This window comes from Arachis hypogaea, chromosome 3 (assembly GCF_003086295.3).
Source record: "Arachis hypogaea cultivar Tifrunner chromosome 3, arahy.Tifrunner.gnm2.J5K5, whole genome shotgun sequence".
NCBI lineage: Eukaryota > Viridiplantae > Streptophyta > Magnoliopsida > Fabales > Fabaceae > Arachis > Arachis hypogaea.
The window spans coordinates 71,214,210-71,222,530 of NC_092038.1; the positions used below are offsets into that span (position 1 = coordinate 71,214,210).

General features: G+C 37.9%; 1 non-coding gene across 1 annotated transcript; it reads left to right on the plus strand.

Moving 5' to 3' along the window:
• Positions 1-4,774: 4,774 nt before the first annotated feature.
• Positions 4,775-4,878, plus strand: LOC112793091 (small nucleolar RNA R71). The gene has a single exon (XR_003197800.1). It is a non-coding gene; the product is annotated as a small nucleolar RNA R71 (small nucleolar RNA).
• The last annotated feature ends 3,443 nt before the right edge of the window (positions 4,879-8,321 follow it).

Sequence of the window (8,321 nt, forward strand, 5' to 3'; positions counted from 1 at the left end):
TTTGCTTCTGAACAGTTTTGGCATCTCACTTTTTCCTTTGAAGTTCAAAATGATTGGCTTCTCTAGGAACTTAGAATTTCGGATGGTGTTATTAATTATCCTAGTTAAGTATGTTGATTCTTGAACACATCTACTTATGAGTCTTGGCCGTGGCCCTAAGCACTTTGTTTTTCAGTATTACCACCGGATACATAAATGCCACAGACACATGACTGGATGAACCTTTTTAGATTGTGACTCAGCTTTGCTAGAGTCCCCAGTTAGATGTATCCAGGGCTCTTAAGCACACTCTTTTGCTTTGGATCACGACTTTAACCACTCGGTCTCAAGCTTTTCACTTGGGCCTTCATGACACAAGCACATGGTTAGGGACAGCTTGGTTTAGCCGCTTAGGCCTGGATTTTATTTCCTTGGGCCCTCCTATCCATTGATGCTCAAAGCCTTGGATCCTTTTTACCCTTGCCTTTTGGTTTTAGGGGCTATTGGCTTTTTCTGTTTGCTTTTTCTTTTTCTTTCTATTTTTTTCGCCATATTTTTTTTCGCAAGATTTTGTTTTTCACTGCTTTTTCTTGCTTCAAGAATCAATTTCATGATTTTTCAAATTATCAATAACATTTCTCTTTGTTCATCATTCTTTCAAGAGCCAACAGTTTTAACATTCATAAACAACAAGATCAAAAATATGCACTATTCAAGCATTCATTCAGAAAGCAAAAAGTATTGTCACCACATCAATATAATTAAACTAAATTCAAGGATAAATTCGGAATTCATGTACTTCTTTGTTCTTTTGAATTAAAAACAATTTTCATTTAAGAGAGGTGAAGGATTAGTGGAATTATTCATAACTTTAAGACATAGTTACTAAACACTAATGATCATGAAGTAGAGACACAAAACATAGATAAACATATAATATAAAAACCGAACAGCAGAAAAGTAAGAACAAGGAATGAATCCACCTTAGTGGCGTCTTCTTCTTGAAGGACCAACAATGTCCTTAAGCTCTTCTATGTCCCTTCCTTGCCATTGTTGCTCCTCCCTCACTGCTCTTTGATCTTCTCTTATTTCATGGAGAATGATGGAGTGCTCATGATGTTCCACCCTTAATTGTTCCACATTGTAGCTCAAATCTTCTACGAAAGTGTTGAGTTGTTCCCAATAGTTGTTGGGAGGAAAGTGCATCCCTTAAGGCATCTCAGGGATTTCTTGATGATGAGCTTCCTCATGCATCTCTTGAGATCCATGGAGGGTCTCTCTTGTTTGCTCCATCCTCTTCTTGGTGATGGGCTTATCCTCTTCAATAAGGATGTCTCCTTCTATGATAACTCCAGCTGAGTAACATAGATGGCAAATAAGATGAGGAAAAGCTAGCCTTGCCATGGTGGAGGACTTTTCAGCTATTTTGTAGAATTCATGGGAGATGACTTCATGAACTTCTACTTCCTCTCCAATCATGATGCTATGAATCATGATGGCCCGATCCACAGTAACTTCAGATCGGTTGCTAGTGGGGATGATGGAGCGTTGAATGAATTCTAACCACCCTCTAGCCACAGGCTTGAGGTCCAGTCTTCTTAGTTGAACCGGCTTGCCTTTGGAGTCTCTTTTCCATTGAGCTCCTTCCACACATATGTCCATAAGGACTTGGTCCAACCTTTGATTAAAGTTGACCCTTCTAGTGTAGGGGCGTTCATCTCCTTGCATCATGGGCAAGTGGAATGCCAACCTCACATTTTCCGGACTAAAATCTAAGTATTTCCCCCGAACCATTGTGAGATAATTCTTTGGACTCGGATTCATACTTTGATCATGGTTCCTAGTGATCCATGCATTGGCATAGAACTCTTGAACCATTAAGATTCCGACTTGTTGCATGGAGTTGGTTAGGACTTCCCAACCTCTTCTTCGGGTTTCATGTCGGATCTCCGGATACTCATTTTTCTTGAGTTTGAAAGGGACCTCAGGGATCACCTTCTTCTTTGCCACAACATCATAGAAGTGGTCTTGATGGCTTTTGGAGATGAATCTTTCCATCTCCCATGACTCGGAGGTGGAAGCTTTTGTCTTCCTATTTCCTTTTCTAGAGGATTCTCCAGCCTTAGGTGCCATTGATGGTAATGGAAAAACAAAAAGATTATGCTTTGACCACACCAAACTTAAAATATTGCTCGCCCTCGAGCAAGAGAAGAAAGAAGAGAAGAAGAAGAAGAAGAAAATATGGAGGAGAGTGAGGGAAGGTGTTTCGGTCAAGGTGTAGAAGAGGGGGTTTGTGTTGTGTGAAAATGAAGTGGAATGGAAGGGTATATATAGGGAGGGGAGTGGGTGTAGTTTCGGTCATTTAGGGTGGGTTTGGGTGGGAAAGATTTTTGAATTTTGAAGGTGGGTGGGGTTTTTGGGGAAGAGTGGATGGATGTGAGTGGTGAAGGGGGTAATTGGAAAGAAAGGTTGAGGTGATTGGTGAAGGGTTTTTGGGGAAGTGTGTTTATTGGAAAGAGAGAATGAATGTTGAGAAGAGGGGAGAATATGTTAGGTGGGGATCCTATGGGGTCCACAGATCCTGAGGTGTCAAGGATTTACATCCCTGCACCAATTAGGCATGTAAAATGCCTTTGCACATCATTCTGGCGTTAAAACGCCGAAGTGATTCACACTCTGGGCGTTCAACGCCCATGTGTAGCATGTTTCTGGCGTTGAACGCCAGTTCCATGCTTGTTACTGGCATTCAGCGCCAGCTTTCCTCAAGGCATATTCCTGGCGTTCAAACGCCAGGATGTTGCTTGTTTCTGGCGTTCAGCGCCAGAAACATGCTCTGTTCTAGCATTGAACGCCAGCCAGATGCACCTTACTGGCGTTTAAACGCCAGTAAGTCCTTCCTCCAGGGTGTGATTTTTCTTCTGCTATTTTTTATTCTGTTTTTAATTTTAGTATTTTTTTCGTGACTCCACATGATCATGAACCTAATAAAACACATAATAACAATAAAATAAAATTAAAATTAGATATATAAAAATTGGGTTGCCTCCCAACAAGCGCTTCTTTAGTGTCATTAGCTTGACAATGGGCTCTCATGGAGCCTCACAGATATTCAGAGCATGATGAGGGCCTCCCAACACCAAACTTAGAGTTTGAATGAGGGGGCTTCTCAACACCAAACTTAGAGTTTGGTTGTGGTCTCCTAACACCAAACTTAGAGTTTGACTGTGGGGGCTCTTTTTCACTCTGTATTGAGAGAAGCTTTTCATGCTTCCTCTCCATGGTTGCAGAGGAAGGTCCTTGACCTTTAAACACAAGGTAGTCCCCATTCAATTGAAGGACTAATTCTCCTCTGCTAACATCAATCACAGCTTCTACTGTGGCTAGGAAGGGTCCTCCATGGATGATGCATTCATCTTCTTCCTTCCTAGTGTCTAAGATTATGAAATCAGCAGGGATGTAAAGGCCTTCAACCTTTACTAACACGTCCTCTACTAATCCATAAGCTTGTCTTACTGACTTTTCTGCCAATTGAAGTGAGAATAAGGCAGGCTGTACCTCAATGATCCCCAGTTTCTCCATTACAGAGAGTGGCATAAGATTTATGCCTGACCCCAGGTCACACAGAGCCTTGTTAAAGGTCATGGTGCCTATGGTACAGGGTATTAAGAATTTACCAGGATCTTGTCTCTTTTGAGGTAGAGTTTTATGAATCCATGTATCTAGTTCACTAATGAGCAAGGGGGATTCACCTTCCCAAGTCTCATTACCAAACAACTTGGCATTCAGCTTCATAATAGCTCCTAGATATTGAGCAACTTGCTCTCTAGTTACATCTTCATCCTCTTCTGAGGAGGAATAGTTTTCAGAGCTCATGAATGGCAGAAGGAGATTTAGTGGAATCTCTATGGTCTCTATATGAGCCTCAGATTCCTTTAGGTCCTCAATGGGGAACTCCTTCTTGTTTGAGAGATGTCCCAGGAGGTCTTTCTCACTAGGATTTTCGTCCTTCTCCTCCCTTGTGCATTCGGCCATATTGATTACTTCAATGGCCTCGCAATCTCCTTTTGGATTCTCTTCTGTATTGCTTGGGAGAATACTGGGAGGAGTTTCAATGACTTTCTTACTCAGCTGGCTCACTTGTGCCTCCAGATTTCTAATGGAGGACCTTGTTTCACTCATGAAACTTAAAGTGGCTTTTGACAGATCAGAGACTAAGTTTGCTAAATTAGAGGGGCTCTGTTCAGAATTTTCTGTCTGTTGCTGAGAAGATGATGGAAAAGGCTTGTTATTACTGAGCCTATTTCTTCCACCATTGTTAAAGCCTTGTTGAGGCTTTTGTTGATCCTTCCATGAGAAATTTGGATGATTTCTCCATGATGAGTTATAGGTGTTTCCATAAGGTTCACCCATGTAATTAACCTCTGCCATTGCAGGGTTCTCAGGATCATAAGCTTCTTCAGAAGCTGCCTCTTTAGTACTGTTGGATGCATTTTGTCATCCATTCAGACTTTGAGAGATCATGTTAACTTGCTGAGTCAACACTTTATTCTGAGCCAATATGGCATTCAGAGCATCAATTTCAAGAACTCCCTTCCTTTGAGGCATCCCACTATTCATGGAATTCCTCTCAGAAGTGTACATGAATTGGTTATTTGCAACCATGTCAATAAGTTCTTGAACTTCTGCAGGTGTTTTCTTTAGGTGAATGGATCCACCTGCAGAATGGTCCAATGACATCTTAGAAAACTCAGATAGACCATAATAGAATATATCTAATATGGTCCATTCTGAAAACATGTCAGAAGGACACTTTTTGGTCATCTACTTGTATCTTTCCCAAGCTTCATAGAGGGATTCACCATCTTTTTGCTTGAAGGTCTGAACATCCACTCTAAGCTTGCTTAGCTTTTGAGGAGGAAAGAATTTATCCAAGAAGGCCGTGACCAGCTTATCCCAGGAGTCCAGGCTATCTTTAGGTTGTGAGTCCAACTATGTTCTAGCTCTGTCTCTTACAGCAAAAGGAAAATGCATGAGCCTGTAGACTTCAGGATCTACTCCATTCGTCTTAACAGTCTCACAAATCTGCAAGAACTCAGTTAAAAACTGATAAGGATCTTCAGATGGAAGTCCATGAAACTTGCAGTTCTGTTGCATTAAAGCAACTAATTGAGGTTTCAGCTCAAAATTGTTTGCTCCAATGGCAGGAATGGAAATGCTTCTTCCATCAAATTTGGACGTTGGTTTTGTGAAGTCACCAAGCATTATCCTTGCATTATTGTTGTTGGGTTCGGCTGCCATCTCTTTCTCTTGTTTGAAAATTTCAGAAAGGTTGCCTCTGGATTGTTGTAGTTTAGCTTCTCTTAGTTTCCTCTTCAGAGTCCTTTCAGGTTCTGGATCAACTTCAACAAGAGTGTCTTTTCCTTGTTCCTGCTCATATAGGGAAGAAGAAAACAAGAAAAGAAAGAGGAATCCTCTATGTCAAAGTATAGAGATTCCTTTGTTGTTAGTAGAAGAAGGAATGGAAGAAGAGTGAAGAAGAATGGTTAAGGATAGATGTAGTGATTTGAGATGAAGAGAGGTGAAGAGAAGTGTTAGTAAATAAATAAATAAATAGAAGAATGAGAGATAGAGAATTTCAAAAATAATTTTGAAAAAGTGGTTAGTGATTTTTGAAAATTAAAGATAAGATATAATTAAAATTAGAATTTAAAACAATTAAAAAGAATTTTTGAAAAAGAGAGAGGTATTTTCGAAAATTAGAGAGGGATAGGTAGTTAGTTGGTTTTGAAAAAGATAAGAAACAAACAAAAAGTCAAATAGTTAGTTGAAAAAGATATTAAAATCAAATTTGAAAAGATCAGAAGATTTAGATAAGATATTTTGAAATCAAATTTTTGAAAAAGATAAAATTTTGAAAAAGATATGATAAAAAGATAAGATAAAAAGATAAGATTTTAAGAAAAAGATATTTTGAAAAAGATTTAATTTTAAAATTAAAATTAATTACTTAACTAACAAGAAACTTAAAAGGATAGGATTCTAGATTTTAAAGATTGAATTTTTCTTAACAAGAAAGTAACAAACTTCAAATTTTTTAATCAATCATATTACTTGTTAGTGTAATTTCGAAAATTTGATATAAAGATAAGAAAAAGATTTTGAAAATATTTTGAAAAAGATATTTGGAATTTTTCGAAAATAATAAAAAAATGAAAAAGATATGATTTTTGAAAAAGATTTTGAAAAGATAAGATTTTTAAAATTGAAAATTTGACTTGACTTGTAAGAAACAACTAATTTTAAAATTTTTTGACTAAGTCAACTCAAATTTTCGAAAATTTGGAGAAAAATAAGGAAAATATATTTTTTGATTTTTGAATTTTTAATGATGAGAGAAAAAAATTAAAAACGTCATTTTTGTGTTTTTCTCTTTTCTTTATGGATCAAAACAAAGAATGCATGCAAGAACACTATGAATGTCAAGATGAACACCAAGAACACTATGAAGATCATGATGAACATCAAGAACATAATTTTGAAAGATTTTTGATGCAAAGAAAACATGCAAGACACCAAACTTAGAAATCTTTAATGCATGGACTCTAACAAACAAACAAAAAAATGCATATGAAACACAACAAACAACACAAAACAAGAAAACATCAAGATCAAACAAGAAGACTTGTCAAGAACAACTTGAAGATCATGAAGAACACCATGAATGCATGAATTTTCAAAAAATGCAAGAAAATTTTTTTAAAGCATGCAATTGACCCCAAACTTAAAAGTTGACTCAAGACTTGAACAAGAAACACAAAATATTTTTTATTTTTATGATTTTATGATTTTTTGTATTTTCTGTATTTTTATTATTTTTTTTCAAAAATTATATTTTAAGAAAACGACAATAAAGAAAAATTTTTGAAAGATTTTTGAAAACTTTTTTTTTGAAAAGAAAATAAAAAGAAAATTACCTAATCTGAGCAACAAGATGAACCGTCAGTTGTCCATACTCGAACAATCCCCGGCAACGGCACCAAAAACATGGTGTTGTTGCCGGATCAGAAAAACTTGGCGTTGTAGTTGCACGTAATTGTAATTGAAACAATCCCCGGTAACGGCGCCAAAAACTTGGTGGACGAAATTGTGATCATCAATGTTGTACTCTTTATTGTTGTATGGAATAATTATAATGGATCTTTGCTATGTGTGGATGCAACCCCGTTCAACTAACCAGCAAGTGTATTAGGTCGTCCAAGTAATAAACCTTACGTGAGTAAGGGTCGATTCCACAGAGATTGTTGGTATGAAGCAAGCTATGGTCATCTTGTAAATCTCAGTTAGGCGGATAGTGATTAATTATGGATTTTCAAAAATTAATAAATAATAAACATAAAATAAAGATAAAGTTACTCATGTAATCCAATGATGGGGATTTCAGATAGGCGTATGGAGATGCTGTGCTCCTCCTGAATCTCTGCTTTCCTACTGCTTTTATCCAATTTTATCACTCCCTTCTATGGCAAGCTATATGTAGGGCATCACCGTTGTCAATGGCTACATCCCATCCTCTCAGTGAAAAAGGTCCAAATGCTCTGTCACAGCATGGCTAATCATCTGTCGGTTCTCAATCAGGTTGGAGTAGCATCCCTTGATTCTTTTGCGTCTGTCACTAACGCCCAGCCTTCAGGAGTTTGAAGCTCGTCACAGTCATTCAATTCCGGAATCCTACTCGGAATACCACAGACAAGGTTAGACCTTCCGGATTCCCATGAATGCCGCCATCAATTCTAGCTTATACCACGAAGTTTCTGATTAAGGAATCCAAGAGATATGCGCCCGGTCTAGGGTAGAACGGAAGTGGTTGTCAATCACGCGCGTTCATAGGTGAGAATGATGATGAGTGTCACGGATCATCACATTCATCAAGTTGAAGTGCAACAAATATCTTAGAATAGGAATAATTCGAATTGGATAGAAAATGATAGTAAGTGCATTGAAGCTTGAGGTACAGCAGAGCTCCACACCCTTAATCTATGGTGTGTAGAAACTCCACCGTTAAAAATACATAGGTGAAAGGTTCAGGCATGGCCGAATGGCCAGCCCCCCCAAAACGTGATCAATAGTCTCCTCAGATGAAGAATAAAATAAAACTGAGACCAAAGATGTCTAATACAATAGTAAATTATCCTATTTATACTAGACTAGCTACTAGGGTTTACATGAGTAAGTAATTGATGCATAAATCGACTTCCGCGGCCCACTTGGTGTGTGTTTGGACTGAGCTTGATCTATCCACGAGCTGAGGCTTCTTTTGGAGTTGAACGCCAAGTTGTAACGTG